This window comes from Sorex fumeus, unplaced genomic scaffold (genome assembly GCF_029834395.1).
Source record: "Sorex fumeus unplaced genomic scaffold, SorFum_2.1 ptg000098l, whole genome shotgun sequence".
Taxonomy (NCBI): domain Eukaryota; kingdom Metazoa; phylum Chordata; class Mammalia; order Eulipotyphla; family Soricidae; genus Sorex; species Sorex fumeus.
Window position 1 is genome coordinate 67,113,533 of NW_026606155.1, and position 19,719 is coordinate 67,133,251.

The 19,719-nt window shown below is 34.2% G+C and overlaps 1 pseudogene; it reads left to right on the top strand.

The window, feature by feature from the left end:
- Positions 1 to 6,521: 6,521 nt before the first annotated feature.
- On the top strand, positions 6,522 to 6,754 carry LOC130042244 (uncharacterized; annotated as a pseudogene).
- The last annotated feature ends 12,965 nt before the right edge of the window (positions 6,755 to 19,719 follow it).

A 19,719-nucleotide genomic window follows, 5' to 3' on the forward strand; every position in this document is an offset into this window, starting at 1 on the left:
CATTGATACAGGCCAGGAAGAGTTTGCTTGAATTTGGTACTTTCATATACACCTGGCCTTATCTGTTACAGGTGGTATTAAGGTCAGTGGAAATGTACATTATAATGATTCTTGTTACACTCTGAGATGAGAGATTAATTGACTCTCTATTAAAGATATCTTGGAATGATCCAGAAGTTTTCAATGGTACTATGACATTCTAAGAGTATTTCTGCCTGAGACATGATGCTCTGTCACGTAATGAAATTTCCAGGACATATGTCATGGATCCTAGAATACTGCATGTGAGTCAAAGGCAGGATTTTATGTCTTTGAAAGCTTGTAGAGCTTCACTGTCCCAAGAAGTAACTCACCGAGACTCAGGTCAAGGAAAATCCTGAAGCAGTTCCCTTAAAGCAGAGGAACAAAGAAATCATTCAAATTCTTCCCTTTGTAGAAAAGTCAAACTGTACATACTTTTGTAGTTTTTCCTGTAATGCTTCCTCAAAGCTGATAACCACCTATGAAGAATGCCTGAACTATAAAACATAACTTCTCCATGTTTCCCATTTTTTTACATTACACTCTTTATACCTATAATTTTAAAATATAAACCTAATTTATACTCAAGTCATAATGGATTTTTCTTTCGTCTTTCTCTTCTTTAATGTTGGTTTCTTCACCCTCCTTTACCTCTATAGGAATAGAAAAAAGAGACATCAATATAGATAACATAAATTTTCTTTTGTCAGTGTCATAGTGAACCTTTTAGAAAAGGTACACAATAAACCTGTATTTGAAGGCTATGGCAGTCTATAATATCTTTCCAGGTCAGTTTAGGTGAGCTTTATCCAGGTCACTCTGGTCCTTTGAATTCCAATAGGCTAGGTGCCCTTTCCTCACTGCCCTTCCCCCACACACACATACCCACATACAGCTAGTGCACGTCTATAGAACTGCACCTTTAAGTACTGTCAGCAGCTACAAGCACATGGTGCCTATTTGCAGAAGCTGCCAACTGTCACCTGCCCTGAAGACCATTTCCTATCTAGCTTTTGTTAGAAAGAAAGGAAATTCTGTGTCTGTTAAGTGGAAGCGAAACGCAGCAAATGGTTAGAATAATGGTGAAAATATCTGTTTCATAACCAATATTTGAAAAGAACAAAGACCAACTGAGAGACATGTGCTGAACTCATGTGTGTGAAAACACCTCACTGTTTCTGTGAATTTAATCTGTCATTTGTATAATGAATCTAAACGTCACTGGCCTTTATGAAGCTATTGTAAAAAAAAAAAGACCTAGAATGAAAACTTAATTATCTATTATTATCTTATACGATGAAGAAAATTCAGAATAATTTCTATTTATTCAGGTTTTATATATACATAGCATTACAGATGAATGCAACAAAATATCAGCAGAATTAAGTTGAATTTCTAACCTATAATTTTATATCTATGGGTTGGTTATCTATTTATATTTATATTTATTTCAAACTTATTATCTACTTGGTAAAGTTGTTTTGTAAGTTAGAGATTCCTATAAAATATTAACTGTCCTCCCGTTGATAAAATATTAAAACAATTAATATATTTATATATAAAATATAATTTTAGTTAGGAATTATGAAATAATATTAAATAACATAAGTATTTTTATAGTATGGGTATATAACTATAAAAGATGTTTATAAATCTGTAACATTTATAACTATTAAATAATATAAATATTATTTTCATTACTATATCAATTTATTTATAAATTATAAACTACACTGCACTGCACTGTCCTCACATTGTTCATTGATTTGCTTGAGTGGGCACCAGTAACATCTCAATAAATTGTGAGACTTGTTGTCACTGTTTTTGGCATATTTTAGAACTGACTATAGGTACTCTGTGAATTCTAATTATAATTATTCTACCAATGCAGTAGTCACTGATTGGTCACCAAATATAGTATCATTAAATATGAATATACAAAATGGAAAATCAACATTTATTTCCTCGAGTATTCATTAAAAATAAGAGAAAATAGCAAAAGGGGGAGAATGCTTTGTAGTTATGCTCATTTTGTTTATATGAACTCTATTTCTATATACATATTCCATTAATAAAATTATGATCAGAAATTCTTTTAAAATGTACAAACTTTGAAACCAAGAGTTTTATGAGAAAAATCTACCAAAATATACTTAATTTTTTAATTTAGCATATTCATTGCTTATGAATTTACATTACAATAGCCTCAGAAAAAATTGAATTTTAGACAAAGTAGATGGTTAAACTTAGCTCTTTTCACAATTTCTAACAATATAAAGATTTCTCCAAATCTCTTTTAAATGGTACAATTCTTGATGGCTTGAAGCTTATTCATCTGTGACAGGACTTTTATGAATATTACAGAGTATAAATCAAATTCTTAGATCTGCTACATTCAAAGAAGGTCTAAGACAAAGGTCTTTATAAAAAGAAATTGTGTTGCTTATAAATGTCAATGTTCTCATTAAAAACGGCATACAGTGACCACATAATACTTGTTCGGGCAATTATAATGAGAAAAAAGTTGTGTTTTATTCATACTTTTAGCTCCATCATCTAACCGTTTTGGATAGTGTTAATACCAGTTGCTGGTACACCTGCCAAACACATAGATGGTTTGATGCCAGAGCTACTACCTCTGTTGAAACAGCAACCAGTACTCATTTGGTTATCATCATTAACTTTGCCAAGCCTCATTCCTTCCACTTTCCAGATTTCTGCAGCTTCCTTGAAAAATTAACTTTTCTGTTCATTCCTCTGCTTAACAGGCTGAGCAGAAAAACATCAGTGGTAGAAAGTATCACAATAGAACCCCTTAAAGTGTCTAAAACAAGTAGAGTGTGGTAAACAAGGATGCAACTTTTGGTTCTGTAATTGGATTCAAAATGTTTAATTTTGGGAGTACAGTATTTGCCTGAGGGATAAAAATGAATATGTACATAATTTGACCTATAAAACCAGTAAGCTCTTGCAGACCTACACCAGCTAATTTAATTGGTCATTTTCAATTTTGCCTAAATGAGGGGTAACCAGTCAGAAAATGGAAATGGCTTACGGACAGAGATGGCAATAATTCGAAAGGGATCACAAGTTAGATAACTTCCTCTTTGATTCTAAATTCACTCCTGGGTGACGTCAGTCTCTCTTTGATCGCTCACTGGTCCTCTGGCTAGCAAGAGAAGCAGCAGTTCTCACTCACCTCTGTGTAACCAGAAAACAAAGGGACAAAGAACAGTGGAGCCAATGGCCTTGAGAGAAATGTGGTGTGATAGACTCAAGGAAAGAGGACACTGGAGGACCCAAAGCATCTCAGGCCAGCAGAGGATAGGACACAGGTCATCTGAGAACATGGGGGTTGGGGGAGAGAACAGTGGAGAACATGCAATCATCCATAAATACCAAGGGACTGAACCAGCAATAGATTAGCATGGACCAAGGACAGTTTACACAAGACCAAGACACAGGATATGAGGACATAAACTATCTCCATAAAGCTGATAGATGACAGCTAGAGACACAGTAGAGCAGATAGGGTATTTCCTATGCACATAGCCAATCAGGGTTTCATACCTGGAACCCCCTAAATGTTCCCAGAAGTGATCCCTGGCACAGGGTCAGAAGTTAGGTCTGAGTACTGCTGGGTTTTGACCCTCGAAAAAACATAGCAATGAAAAATAGCTATTAAATTAATAGCTATAATTTCATAAGCAACTGGAGTTTTGTAAGCTAATTTTGCATACAAGAATTCAAGGATCCTCTCAGGAGTTGTGCAGGTAAAGGACTACTGATTCTCTAGTTTCACACAATTTCACCTGAAACAGTGAGAAATAAAGGTGGAAACTTTTATAGAATAGATGTTTTGGGGGAGAAAGAGCACACCCAGTAGTGCTCAGTAGCCTTGTACTCAGTCACTGTCACTGCCCTTCCGTTGTTCATTGATTTGCTCTAGCGGGCCCAGTAACATCTCCATTGTGACACTTGTTACTCTGTTTGGCATATTGAATATGTCATAGGTAGCTTGCCAGGCTATGCCGTGTGGGCTAGATACTCTTGGTAGCTTGTCGGGCTCTCCAAGAGGGATGGAGGAATTGAACCGGGTCGCCCAGGTCGGCCACGTGCAAGGCAAATGCCCTACCCAACTGTGCTATTGCTCCAGCCCCTTGTACTCAGCAATAGAACAAAAGTAGAAATTTTTATTTCCCCCTATTTTATTGAGGTCCCATGATCAATCAATATTGTGAGTGATAGCTTCATACATACTCTGTTCTAATACCACACTTCTGCCAGAGTACCCCTACCCTGTACCAATGTCCCAAGGGCCCCTCCCACCCAACTCTTTCTATTCCTCCCATCCCCAACTAAATTAAGTTCTGTGGACAGATTATTAATTTCTGTTACCTTTGGTTATTAATAACTACATACGATGTATACTTATATCCTGAACTGGAGAGCAATAGATCTCTCCTATCCCTCTTCTTTTGACTGACATCACTCTGTAATAACCTCTATATTCCTCCACAGAGCAGCAAATTGCACAAACTGATTTTTCTTATATCTACGTAGTATTAATAATGTATGGATATATTTCTGTATAGATATATTAGTCAAGAAGTTGTGATATATTTATCTATAGATGAGCAGTTGGGTAAGTGCTACAGTGAACATTGGTGTGGATATATCCTTTGAAGTTAATGTTTTGTGTTGGGCGATAAATGAAGAGAAATGTTATCACTGGGCTGTATAGGAAATCTATTCATAAAACGTTTTAGAAATATCCATGTTGCTTTCCACAGATATTAAACAAGATGGCAATCCCACCAACAGTAGGTGAAGATCAAGGTGCCTCTCTCACAACATTCTAGCCTAATTGGTTGTTTCCAATCTTTTTTTTATATATATGCCATTCTCACTGGAGTGAGGTCATACGTCATTGCTCTTATTTTTATTTCCCTAATTAATATTGAGAGCACTTTTTATATGTCTACTAAACATACAAATGTCTTCTTTAGGTAAGTATTTATTCATCTTATTTTCACATTTTTTTTTTCCCCTTTATTTTATTTTATTTTTTTTAAAGTTGTAGATTTACAATTTTTTGTGCTTTGGTTTCAATTATACAATGATCAGATACCCATCCCTCCACCAGTGCCCATTTTCCACCACCATGGATAATATCCCTCCCACCCCCATCCCCCCATCCCCCCGTCTCTGTGGCAGGGCAATCCCCTGTGTTCTCTCTCTCCTTTTGGGTGTTGTGGTCTGCAAACGAGGCATTGAGTAGGGTTATTTATGTCATTTTATTGTCAAGTTTTGTGAGTCCTAATGAATCTCAGATATTAACCTCCTGAAATTGTGTATAATTATTTTCTTCTATTTAGTAGGATGTCTTTCAGTTTTGACTAGAATCAATAACCTAACCTCACAGCTTGAGACCCAAGGAAAAGAACAATTGAATCCCAGAGTAAGTAGAAGACAGGAGATAATAAAAATTAGAGTAGAAATCAATGACATAGAAAACAAAAAATAACAATATAAATAAAAACTAGGAGCTATTTTTTAAAGAATATACAAAATTGATAAATCCTTAGCTACAGTCATTCAAAAGTGAGAAAAAAAAAGAAATTGAATCAGAGATGAAAAGGATAAATAAAAACATCACCTATTAAATACAAATGATTATATGTGGTTAATATAAAATCCATGCAATGAAGTTTAAGAATGTATAAAACTTGATTATTAGAATATTCAATTCCACTATTGAACCAAGAGGAAATATAAAAGAAGATTAATATTGTTTTAAACCTTTTTGCTACCGTAGATGGATATAACTAAACATAGAACAAAGAAACAAATGATGAATTTGAACAAGTGGGCTTAACAGAAATATAGAAGATTCCATCCCCAAATGGAATTTACATTTTCTTAATGTGCACACATTTTTTTTCAAGAATAGGAAAAAGTATATGTCAAAAAAAAAAACACGTATCAATGACTTAGGGAAATTCAAATTATATCAGGTATTCTTTTTTGATCACAAAATTAGAACCCAGTCACAAAGGTAAAATGATAAAATCACAAATGCAGATGCTAAACAATATGCTTCTTAGTATTTACTAAGTCTGTGAGGAAATCAAGGTAGGAAAAACATAACTGGCAACAAAAACATGAAAACATATATTTTGCCTGCAGTGAAAATTGCGTGCCTTCATAAAGAAACAGGAAAAATCACAAATAATTTAATGCCATACACTATGACAATTGTTATAAACAAGAACTAAAAGTTATAAAAAAAAGTCAAGGATGGAGCAATAGTACAATAGGTAGGGAGTTTGCCTTGCACATGCCGACCCAGGTTTGATTGCCAGCATCCCGTATGGTTCTCCAAGCACTGCCGGGAGTAATTCCTGAGTGTAAACCCAGGAGTAACCTGTGTGTATCACTGAGTGAGACGCAAAAAAAAAAATAAAATAAAATAAAAAAGTAAAAATTATAAAAAATAAAATAGAATCCAAAAAAAGTGGATTTTAATCTTAAACTGAGTTTTATTTAACTTTTGTTCCCTCTAATTCCAGTGAATGAAACATGCAACCACTAGTTTTGTTGAATAGTCAGAGATGCTTGAGTCATTGGTATGTAGATTAATATACCTACGTTTGCCTTAGTTTCTGATAGAAATAACTTGCAATTATTTTGTTATTCTTTACTATCAGGTCTTAACTGGTGGGCAGACACTTCAGTTAATGATGAAAATTTCTGCTGCAGAAATGTTCTAAATTTACATGCTGAGCATTTAGTAAATGGTGAGTAAAGTAAGTATCTTGATTTCCTAGGCTCTATAAGAGGGATTATCTGTAAGAAAAAACATAAAATGAATAAAAAATGATGAGCATTTTAATCCTCAAGGAACAAAATGATGAGCATTTTAAACCTAAAGTAACCACTTGACTGAATAATCTAAACTATATTTATAAATTGTCATATCTTCGGTTTTGTACTCAATTTTGTTTTTGTTTTGTAGGGTTAAAACCAGCCATGCTTAGTGCTTACTCTTGGTTCTGCACTCAGGAATCACTCAGGGATCACTCTTGTCAGTCTTGGGGGGACCATATGGGATGCCATAAATTGAATCCCAGGTTGGCTGTGTGCAAGGCAAGAGCCCTGTCTATTGTACTATCTTTCGGCCACCTTATTCTATTTTTTTATTTAGAAATGCATTTTGAAAATCTTATGTACTAAATATGAATCAGTATTTTTAAAAGATAATTATGAAAACTATTGAGGTTTATAATAGTCAGAAATGAAAGAGGATTAAGTATAACAAATACTAAAGTAATAAAGTGGATTATGAAGTAACTATGAGCAACTCCAATAACTTCTATAAATTAGAAGATATATAGTATTGGTAAAAATGTACATATATAGGTATATATGTGTCCTGTCCTCCTGTTGTTCATTGATTTGCTCAAGCAGGCACCAGTAACATCTCACAACAAATTGTGATAACTTGTTACTGTTTTTGGCATATCGAATAAGTAACAGGTAGTTTGCCAGGCTTTGCCATGCAGACGAGATACTCTCGGTAGTTTATGCGGTTCTTGGAGAGGAGCAGAGGAATCAAACTCTGATCAGCTGCGTGCAAGGCAAACACCCTACTCGCTGTGCTATCACTCCAGCCCATATGTATACATACATACATATATAGATATATAGGTATATAGACTAAGAGAGATAATTACAGGATTCAGAAACTTGAATTTGACTGTGGTACCTGTCACCCTGGTTTGAATCCCTGCGGCACTGGTTCAAATCTCTGATCACTGCCAGAGAACCCTCACTCCTGAGCACAGAGCAAGGAATAGCCTTTGTTAGACCGTGAATTGCTCCACCAAAAACTTCAAAACAATACCAGAAAGAGATAAAATTTTAAATGTTATTTACTGATACTGAAACAAAAAGAGAAGGCTGAATTGGTTAATAAAAAATATAGACATTAAAATGATAATGTACCCCCAAGAAAGGTCATGAGTTAGATGGAATTACCATTAAATTTACCAAAACTTAAATAATTGTTTTTCTAAGACATACCTAAAACTTAAAGGAATACTTTCAAATTCATTTTCTGAGACATAGATTATCCCTGACACTAAAACTCAGTAAGGCTATGACAAAAAAAAGAAAAACAAATATTTCTGGTAAGAATAAATGAAATGTTTTTCAACAAAATATTAGTGAATTAGGAGATGGGAAGAGAGAGAGAAGAGCTGGCAAGATACACTCATTTTGTAAGTAGACAATCCTGGTTTCATCCCAAATTCTGTATGATATCTCAAGCACCATCAAGAGTGGTCTCTGAGAGCAGAGTCAGTAAGGTATAACCCCTGAGAGCTGTTGGTTATAGCCCCCAAATCAAACATTTTTTTAAAATAAATATCAGCAAATAAAATTTTAAAAAAAGTTAACATTATGACCCAGTGAGGTTTATTTTAGGCACCCAAGTATACTTTAATATACTCAACTGATTATATCAATACAGGGTAAAATCATATCATGAAACAGAGAAAAACCACTTAATAAGATTAATTATTATGTTTTTAAAAAACTTATAAAATGGATATAGTAGGAACATAACCCACATAATAAAGATCAATATATTACAAACCCGCTGCTAATAATGGTATAAAACTAGAATTTTTAACTTTAAACTCATAAATAAGGCAAAGTGCTACTGTTTAATATTGGAAATCTTAGCAAAAACAATTTTAAAAGGGAAATGAAACATACAAAATATATGTACAGAAATGCTAAAAAATCACCTACAAAATTATCAGAACTTTGTATAGCAGAATATACCAAACACAAATATCTTATTGAAGTGTCTTGTTATAAAACCAACATATAAAAATCTATTATGTTCCTATGTTTGGGGCTGTAGCGATAGCACAGTGTGTAGGGCGCTTGTCTTGCAAGCAGTCAACATGGCCGACCGGAGTTCGATTCCTCCACCCCTCTCGGAGAGCCTGGCAAGCTACCGAGAGTATCTTGCCCACATGGCAAAGCCTGGCAAGCTACCTGTGATGTATTCAATATGCCAAACACAGTAACAATGAAGTCTCATGATGGAGACGTTACTGAGCCTGCTGGAGAAAATTGATGAACAATTATGATAATTGATGAACAATTGGAGGACAGTGACCAGTGATGTTCCGAAGCTCAAATAATATATGATGTGAAGAAAAAATTAAGAAATTTTATCAATATTATTTATTTTAAAGCTAAACTATGAAATCAACAGAAGTGATCACCAATAAATGATTGGATGAAGAAGATGCAGAATATTTATATCATGTAATACTACTGAGCTGAGAAAATATAGATTCAATTTTACCATTCACATGCAAGTGGGAGGAACTTGAAGGAATTACATGAAATGAATCAAGAGGGAAAAAAATGACAGTTTATCTCTGAGTAGAAAAAGTGAATTAGGGTAAGAAAATAAACTGATGTAAAGACAATATGAAATATAAAGGCAGCAGTGGATCTTGATAACAATACTAAAGTTGCTTTAAGGGAAGGGGGTAGGTAAAGAGAAACAACTTGGGGAGAGATTTTTTATGCACACACCAGCAAAAATATTCATAATTATAATGGAAAATTTTTAAAGTTTGCTTTCAGTAAATGAGAGAGAGGGTCAGTAGAAGTGGAAAAAAAGAAGCCTTCTTAGAAACCAAACCTACTGTGATGAACTGAGTAAAGATTTTCCTTCTGTTTCCTAATGATTTTGCTGATGCTAATCTGTTACTAATAATGAGAGAGAACTTACTATTTACTATCAGGGCAAGAAGAGGTGATCATAATGAACAATGATGATAATGAGGAGGTGGAGAGTTGTTCAAAAGAGGCTGATGTAAATAAAATCAGAGAACCTGCTACATGATTCAAGAGCTGAGAAATATGTTACTAAGTTTTGGCCTAGCCCTGAAATTTTGACTTTCTACATTTAATGTAAAAGCTAATGGAAAACCAGTGAATGGCTTGGGGAGACACATGGAGAGTAGCTTCTTGTAGATAACTATGGAGAAGATGACTCAGCTTTGTACAAGACAGGAAGAATTATAGAAACACTACTCAGATTTGACAATTAAGATGAGAGAATTCTAAACTTAGTAGTGGGGTTTCACAATGAGTTAATTCATCCACTCACTGCTCAAAGGAAAGAAGGTAGTTTTAACCATTTTATTAGTATTACCTGAAACAGAGTAGCAGGTAAAAGATAAAAAATACACTTCATATGTGACTACTTGGAGATAATAATGGATCATAATTAATTTCATTTGCTTGGGTTCACATAAAGTGCTAAAATGTAGAAGCTTTAGGAGGTGGATATTTTAGAAGATGGGCAGAGTAACTACTAGTGCAAATGGTCTGTAGAATGTTCTACAGGTTTTGTTTTAATAAAAAAGCAACAGATTTTGGAGCTGGAGCAATAGCACAGCAGGTAGGGCATTTGCCTGGCATGCAGCCAACCTGGGTTCGATTCCCAGCATCCCATATGGTCCCCTGAGCACCGCCAGGGGTGACTCCTGAGTGCAGAGCCAGGAGTAACCCCTGTGCATCACCAGGTGTGACAGGTGATGCAAAAAAAAAAGCAAAAAAAAAAAAAAAGTAACAGATTTAAGGAGAGTTTAAAGCACAGAAGTAATGTAAGATGTTCACTTTAAAAATATTGTACAACTTCATAAACACATTTGAAGGAGATTGTGGATGAATTTCTAGACATTATTATTATGATGATTATTATGATTATTATTATTTTTGCTCTGGCCAGGACTGTGGCTCTGCTTTGTGACTCCCATAGTGCTGCTGCCCTTAGAAGAATTTTTGGCCGAGGTTTCTTTTGTGAAAACTTTCAAAGCAACTTGCTGGTTGCTGCTGTGCCCTCCTCCATGTGGCTGCACCAGGATCCCAGGGGCACTTTTGTGTTTTGCTAGAGTTTGGACCGGATGAAGACTCACATATATATTTTAATATGAATATTATTATCTGTAATATTTCTTTGGCATTCAATCCAGACACAGCTTTTTCATAAGTAAAAAGACTACAGAATTATATGTCTTTGAAGTAAGTTCATTCTCTTTGTGTTCATTAGTCTTTATTCATATTGTATAAATTTTTATTAATTTACGCTTCCTTGATATCTGGCAATGTACTTCCATTAATCCAATTCTCTTTATTTATTTTTTTATTTATTTGGGGGTAGAGACCATTCCTGGCAGCACTCAGAGGATACTCCTGGCTTTGCCTCTGCACTCAGGGATCAATCCTGGCAGGGCTCAGAGGAATTCTTTGTTTATCATATCCTATTTTCAATGATATGAGTATTTAGACCAATTTTAGAATCCTCAAACTAATAACATATCAATTTCTTTTCAATAGTCTATAGAAACAATGTTGATTTATATTGTAGCCACAGGTCTCTTATCTTTACTTGTACTTATTAATTCCGCTAGAATTAATGAGCAGAATGATTCTTTTCCTTTGAGGTTTTTTTATATATAAATCTGTGAAGAATTCATGATTCTTTTGAAAAAAAAATCATGATAGCTTAAAATATTTTTCTCCTTTCATCGCAAATCTTTTAATATTTAATTCATGTTACTTGCTTCTAGAAAAATGTTAGCTAGAAAATTAATACTGAAAAAATTTTGTCTTCAACCAAACTACAAAGAGGGGAGTTTTCTGTATTTCATCACTCCCTAGTATTACTGCACATTTTATTTTTTTTAAATAACAGATAAAGCAACATCCTCTATTTTTCTAATGACTGGTTCATGTTTTACTACAATGATTTTAATTATGCCAAATGATTTGTTCTGTTCCCGTCCACAATTGCTACCACAGAATGAAGTACCTGGGAACTAACATAACAAAGAACGTGAAATAAATAAATAAATAAATAGCACTGTAGCACTGTCCTGCCATTGTTCATCAATTTACATGAGGGGCCCAGTAACGTCTCCATTGTGAGACTTGTTATTACTGTGTTTGGCATATCGAATACGTCGCAGGTAGCTTGCCAGGCTTTAATGTGCAAGCGAGATACTCTTGGTAGCTTGCTGGGCTCTAAATAAAAATAAATAAATTAATAAAAAATTAAAAAAATTAAGTTTTCTACAGAGAAAACTTTAAATCACCATTAGAAGAAATGGAAAAAAAAAACACAAGGAAATAGAAGCATATTTCTTCTTCACTATATAGAAGTGTTACCATTGTTAAAATGGCCTATCTGATCCAAATTACTAAATAGATTATGTGCAGTTTTGCCAGGGGCTCTGCTGCCCCTGGAGGAGGAAGGGAGAAGTTTAGCTTTGCTTACTAACAGCTCAACCAAGGAGAGAATTTAGAACCTAACAAATGAAAAGCCGTAACACCTCAGCCATTTTATTATAAGCAATATTACATTATAACAAGGTCACTGAATAGGTACACAAACACAGTTTTTCTTTGTTTTGGGTGCAGTTTCACCATGACATCATCCTATCTAAACTGCCCTTTTCTATTGTTTCAGAACACACCTGTTTTGCAGGTAAAATAACTCAATGCTTATTTGTTGGAATTCACAAGCATTTGGTGCCTGTTTTGCAGTAGCAGTTGCAAAGGTGCCACATATCTATAGGAGTGACAGAGGCACTACTAACCTCTTTCCCCAGGTACTACTTTCTATATGCTGTTTATTTTTATAGGCTGTACTTTAATTTTGTGTTGGAGCTATTTTAGGTCTTAGGTGTTATTTGCTATGATTTGGTAGGTTATTTTTGGGAGTTGGGAATCTGGGAATGCTCAAATATTCATTTAAGCAAATGGCAATTGCTTCTTCACTGTATGCCTTTTCAACTTCAAAAGGCTTAAATGCTGTACTTGAAGATAGTAGTGAAAACTTGTAGATCATTATTAGAAGTGGTAGCTCCTCTTAAGAGAATTGAACTTTTTCTGTGTATTGATTTGGTATTCTATGTAGAATCCTCACTCAAATTTCAGGAACAAAGAAAGAGGGGAAAAGGAACTATTTGGAGAGGATGAAAAAATTAGAATAAAACAAGAAAGCTATTTTGAGAAATTTAACAGTCATCTGAATGACAGTAAGTGACAAAGCAAATTAACAAGCAGACAATTTTATACTCCATTGAAAGTATCTCTAGTTCCACATCAGATATTTGACATAACAAATTCCTTTTTTCAAGCCTTTCTTATATCCTCTTGCTACTTTACCTCTATCACAGTGTTCTCTCTTTGTTCACCTTTTCTTTCCCTGGCCATTTCTGTTGCCGACTTTACATCCATTAATAATTAGAACTAAATCAAGTTACTCAGTCTCACTAAAGTGAAAGTTTTGACCTGGAAAATGTGCAAAATAATTTATAACATAAAAAATATTGGGATGATATAATGAAATAATGGTTACAAACTACTAAGCACAGAGCTACAACATACATTTTAAATCCTTATTCCTTTTCTTCAAGCTTATTTTTTTTTACTTACAAGCTTATTTTCCTTTATAGTGCATTGTAATATTCTCAAACCTCTTTATAAGAAAACTGAGTTACCAAAATCGTAAAATATCAAGTTTTTGACATTAAAAACTCTACTCCAAAATACATCATTGTACACTGTATTTTCACTTTCATATGCCAGGCACCTTTATATCAATATAAAAGTGACAATTACATAAGTTCACTCCTTTTTATTTTATGTCTCCTAAGTAGCTAATTTCTCTTGGTATTCTCATTGTAACATAGTAACTAAGTAACTCAGTACTTCAGTAACTCAGACTGAATCTAAGAAACATTCAGTTCTAAAGATGTGATTATTTTAATTAAAAATACAGACCGGTTGGTAGGGCAGTCAACTTTCATTTGTAGAATAGTTAACTTCCAATGTAATGAACGTTGAATGTTTGGTAAATAACCTACTGAATTAAAGTTTAAATACAGAAAAAGCGCCTCATCTGAAGTACTAAAGTAGCTCATTCAATATACTGCATTTTAAAATAAATGCTCACTCTTGAAGGGCAGAAACAAATGTGAGACAGAGCAAAACAGATACCCTGCTGAACAGAATATCTAAATTCAGAAACACCAGGCTATAGAGCAGTGAATATCCTGAAAAGACAATTACACATAATTTAGAGGCATTTTCTAGTTTGTTGTGTAGATCACGCAATAAGAAGAGGCTTTGTGTGCATTTATAACTGCCTGGAGAATAGACTAAAGTAGAATGGTAATGTGTATATTATAATGAGCAATTCTTTCAATAAACCTGGGTAGGAATATGCAAAATTAGAGAGGTAAATGAGCGGGCCTTCTGTGTGCTGGGAATAGCTGAAGAACAGTGTCACTATTGCTTCCATTTGGATAATGGAGCTATCTCTGACCACTGTTATCTGCTCTCCAGGATAGCTGGATAACAGGACAAAGGTAAAGCCCACTCCATTCCTGCATAACAGAAAAGTCTTTGTAACCAGTTTTTTTCCTCCTTTCTAACAGCCACAGCATCTTTCCAAATTGCAGTGAGAAAAGAAATCTTACACATACTCATCTAGTACAAACTGACTCGCCATGGACAGTAGCATGGAACAATTCCAATATATTATCCTGAAACATACAGTCATGTGCGTACATTTTCACAATGCTCTTTCATTAAAGGAAAGTCATAGAATATAAAATACAGAATAGCTGAACCTATTACATAAAATAGCAGGCATCGTTATAATAGCCAAACTATTGCTTGCATTCAAAATCATTTTCTGTAAAAGCTACAATGAAAAGGAGAAATTACAACACAAAAATGAAGATGCAAAGTGGATGATGCTTTAGAGCAGTGATGTGCAGTATCAGTGCGTCATTGGTTGACCTGACCTGTTTCCTTTTTAATGTAGAGTGAAAACTTAAAAGAATTAAACCTTTACTGTTTTCTTCTCTCCCTATTATTTTCCCCTCCATAAACAAAATTATTATCATATTTGGGAATAATGGGAAATACTAAATTTTCTAATTTCTAAGCATATTGTATACATTTATGCATATATTTTCTATATGCACAACATTCTGTTATTAATTTTACACATACATATTATAAAAAAGAAAAAGTTTTAGGAAAACTGTTATAAAGTAAATTGAGTCTAGTTAATAGTATTGCATTTCATTTGTGTTTATATTTTAACTAAAGGGTTGCATCGTTAATAAGGAAGAAGATATCCATTGGAATATAAAGTAATTATACATGTGTACATACATATCTGTTTAGAATATATAAATACAATTATTTAAGGCATTTAGGTTATTTGGTTTTCCTAGTTTAGGTATGGCTGCAAGGCCCATTTAAGGGTCTATCATTTGAATGTGGCAATTGACATAGTGTTGGCAACTAAACTACATATGGACATTTGCAAAGGAGCAATGTAGAAATTACAATAGGAGTCTATAATTAAAAAATCCATTTGGTTCTCATCTTTTTATGTATGTCTATATTACTTAAATGTATTATGATGGCTACTGATTTTATTTCAATGCAGAATTAAGTGATTAAATTCCTAAAATATGGAACACAGAGGTTAGGAAAAAAAATTACTCAAGCTACTAAACTTTACATGGGATGGAGCAAAAGCACAGCGGTAGGGTGTTTGCCTTGTGCGCGACCGGCCCGTCAAGCTGTGTTTGATTCCTCAGCTCGTCTCGGAGAGTCCAGCAAGCTATTGAGAGTATCTCGTCCACATGGCAAAGCCTGGCAAGCTACCCGTGACGTATTCGATATGCCAAAAACAGTAACAACCAGTCTCACAATGGAGATGTTACTGGGCCCACTCAAGCAAATCGATTAACAATGGGAGGACAGTGCTACAATTCTACCAAACTTTACAACTACTGTGACATCCTGTCTCACCAAAATATATTTACCCACCATTTTCATGAACACAATTCCTTTCAATATTTAAACATCTGTTCTAAGATACAAAGCTTAATGTTGAGGATACATTTACAAATTTCACAGTGAAAAGGAAAATTAGCAGAAGTACAAGTAATCTTCCAAAGCACAAACAATATTCATTACATTGTGTTTACTGGTGTATTAGTAGAAGACAAAGAATGAGTTAAGGAAGAAAGTAGCAACAGCAACAAAGGAAGACTAGTATAAACACCTACAAGACTAAAAATTAATGATTCCAACTAGTGATATGCTAACATTCTTGCTCTATTTTCTAGGCATTTGTTTCATAGTACTGTAGCACTGTCCTCCCATCGATTTGCTACAGTGGGCCCAATAACATCTCTATTGTGAGACTTGTTGTTACTGTGTTTGGCATATCGATTACATCAGGAGTAGTTTGCCTTGCTTTCCTTTGGGGGCGAGCTACTCTTGGTAGCTTGCCGGGCTCTCTGAGAGCGGTGGAGGAATCAAACCCGGGTCAGCAGCGTGCAAGGCAAATGCCCTACCTGCTGTGCTATTGCTCCATCCCCTTAAGCAGAAGAAATTAAAGAAGTAGAAAGAATTTCTACATACTTGTGATAAACCTTGTAATGTTTGGAGATCTTGTAAATATTTATTTAATTTATATGAGGCTTAATATTATGCCCTCCTGTCAGGTACATATGTAAATTATATAATTATCTTACATATTTGGCCTTAGCCTTCCATCTGCAAAAATAGGAGGATTTTAAAGACTACTGAGAGTTTATTTCCCTATTCATTGCTCTAGAAATTATTTATGCTCTGTGCTAAGAATCAATAGTGCTAATAAGTACAATGAGTTTATAAGCATAGCATTGTATCCTATTAATTATTCATATTGTCACTTTATAATTTTCTATTGTCAATATTCTAAGAGTTTTTCATCTAACGCATTAGCTTTCTTTTGGTGGATTTCTGCTATCAGGGATATTCTAAGACAATGAAAATGATTATCATTTCAATGTAGGGGATCTATATTTGGCTATTGAAATTATACTAAGATATAATAAGTAAAGATATATTTTATTCACTTTCTCTTTGAAAAATAGGGAAAAATAAGCTAAAATCATCTGGTCATTTATTTTAGCTTCACTTAATCATGGGAATTATATTGTTATTTTTATATTATTTTTTAACTTCAAGATCAACACTCAACAACATCATTATCCAATACAAGGATCTCAGGGCTGGAGTGATAGCATAGCGGGTAAGGTATTTGCCTTGCAGGCTGACCTGGGTTTGATTCCTCCACCCCTCTCGGAGAGCCCAGCAAGCTACAAAGAGTATCTCACCCGCACAGTAAATCCTTGCAAGCTCCCTGTGACATATTCAATATGCCAAAAACAGTAACAAGTCTCACAATTTGTTGTGAGACATTACTAGTGCCTGCTAGAGCAAATTCATGAACAACGGGAGGACAGTGCTATAATGCTACAAGGATCTCATGCATATTTGAATACCTATCACAAGGATAGCTACTATATTCCTCAATCTGAACATGTCTCATTGTTGCCATTGTGGAATGGGCATATTAGTACTCAAACAATTCAGAACTCAAAACTTCATCATGCTTTCTGTTCATCTGAGACAAAATTTGCCTATCTCAACATGTTTTTCTATTGAAAGTGTCCTTAGTTTAAAAATATATTGCTGCTTGTTATCTTTACAATAATCTTTTAATAAGGAAGACATCCTATCTCTTGTATTACTCTATCAACCTGTTTAAGCAGCATATAGACATATGTTAAATTTGATAATGTAAAACTATTAAAGTGTCAATAAAATATTCACCATTTGCATTATTAGCATGGGCAATTTCTTAAAAGATTTTATTTATTTAAATTTTGGAAAATTTAGACATAAGAGAAAACAAGTGAATGCAAATAAGAACCCTGACGTTTCTAAAAGCAGAGATGAAAAATTTGAAAATACATTCCATTTTAAATATTTTAAAATTAAATTGTATATTATCAATGTGACTGCTTGAAGATAAACTGATCCTTAAGTACAAACCCTTGTTTCAAAACTGCCATTTTTTTTCTAAAATACTTTATAAAAATAAGCTTATTTTTTTCCCCTTTATTTATTTTTTTTTTACAGTTGTAGATTTACAATTTTTTTGTGCTTGGGATTCAATTATACAATGATCAGATACCCATCCCTCCACCAGTGCCCATTTTCCACCACCATGGATAATATCCCTCCCACTCCCATCCCCCCATCCCCCTGTCTCTGTGGCAGGGCAATCCCCTGTGTTCTCTCTCTCCAGTAAGCTCATTTTTGAATACATGCTTTAACCATATTATTTTATCTTTTTGGCATAAATGTCTCAAACTGAAGTCTTTTTGCTGTATGGACACTTTAAACAAGAAAAAAAATTATATGAAAAAGAATAATTTAATAAATTAATATTAAATTCATATTTTGTTTCTTCAACATAAATTACTAAATGTTTTATAATGAAGTAAAAAATGGATAAGCATAATTCCTCAGTGGAATTTATGCAGATAGTTAGCGTTTACATAAATATATTTTAATTTCTTCTATGTTTCAGGCTAGGTTTAGAGGAGACAACAGTAAATAAAACAAATCTAATGTGACAGCTAAAATAAGCTTTTGCTGCTAATAGTAAAGACTAGAAATAATACTGCTTTAAACTGGATAATCTGATTTTCAAAATAAGTCTGAGAAGTATACATTTTTTATCCTCATTCTATAAATGAGAAACCAAATCTTAGAAAATTATATTTGGTTTTACATAATGTGGCAGGATTAAAAAAGCTGTACGGTATTGATTTATTTTGCATAAAAAATATTTATCAGAAAAAAACAGTTCAGGGAGTCATGGCTTTGGTTAAGGTAGTCATCGAGGACTTAACTTTTCTTACTTTACTTTTTTCTCTTGTTCTTTTATTCTTTTTTGTTGTTGTTGTTGCTTTTGGGCCAAATAAGTGTTTGGGACTTATTCTTGGCTCTGTAATTAAGGAGCACTCCTGGCAGGTAACCTTCTAGGGTGGAGGGGATTAAACCCCCTAGGCCATGTGTAAAACCAGCTACTGGCTGTATTATCTTTCCAACAGTATTCTTTTTTTTCCCTAGATGTGAGGTTTTGTTCCTCCCTTAAGCAAAGATCAACAGTTTATGTAGAAAAAGACAAATGAGAAAAGGTGAAAGCAGAATTTCTATCAAGAATATAAACATTTCTAAATCACCTTGCTGATTTCTGTCATTGATCTCACTAACTAGAATTGTATTACATAATTATTCTTACCTGGTGCAAGAAAAACAGGGAAATTTAATATAAAGTTGAGTATGTTGGTGAATCATCAAAATTGCTCAAATAGGCCCAGTAATATCTCCATTTTGAGACCTGTTATTATTGTTTGGCATATTGAATACATCATGGGTAGCTTGCCAGGCTTTGCCATGGGGGTAAGATACTCTCCATAGCTTGCTGGGCTCTCTGAGAGGGGCGGAGGAATCGAACCCGGCTCACCCGGGCTGGCTGCACGCAAGGCAAATGTCCTACTGCTGTGCTATCGCTCCAGCAATAGATAGAACACTATCAAAATTAGTGTTCAAAATTCCCCAAGTGAGGGCTAGAGCGATAACACAGAGGGTAGGGCGTTTACCTTGCCCATGGCCAAAGCAGGTTCGATTCCCAGCATGCCATATGGTCCCCTGAGCACCGCCAGG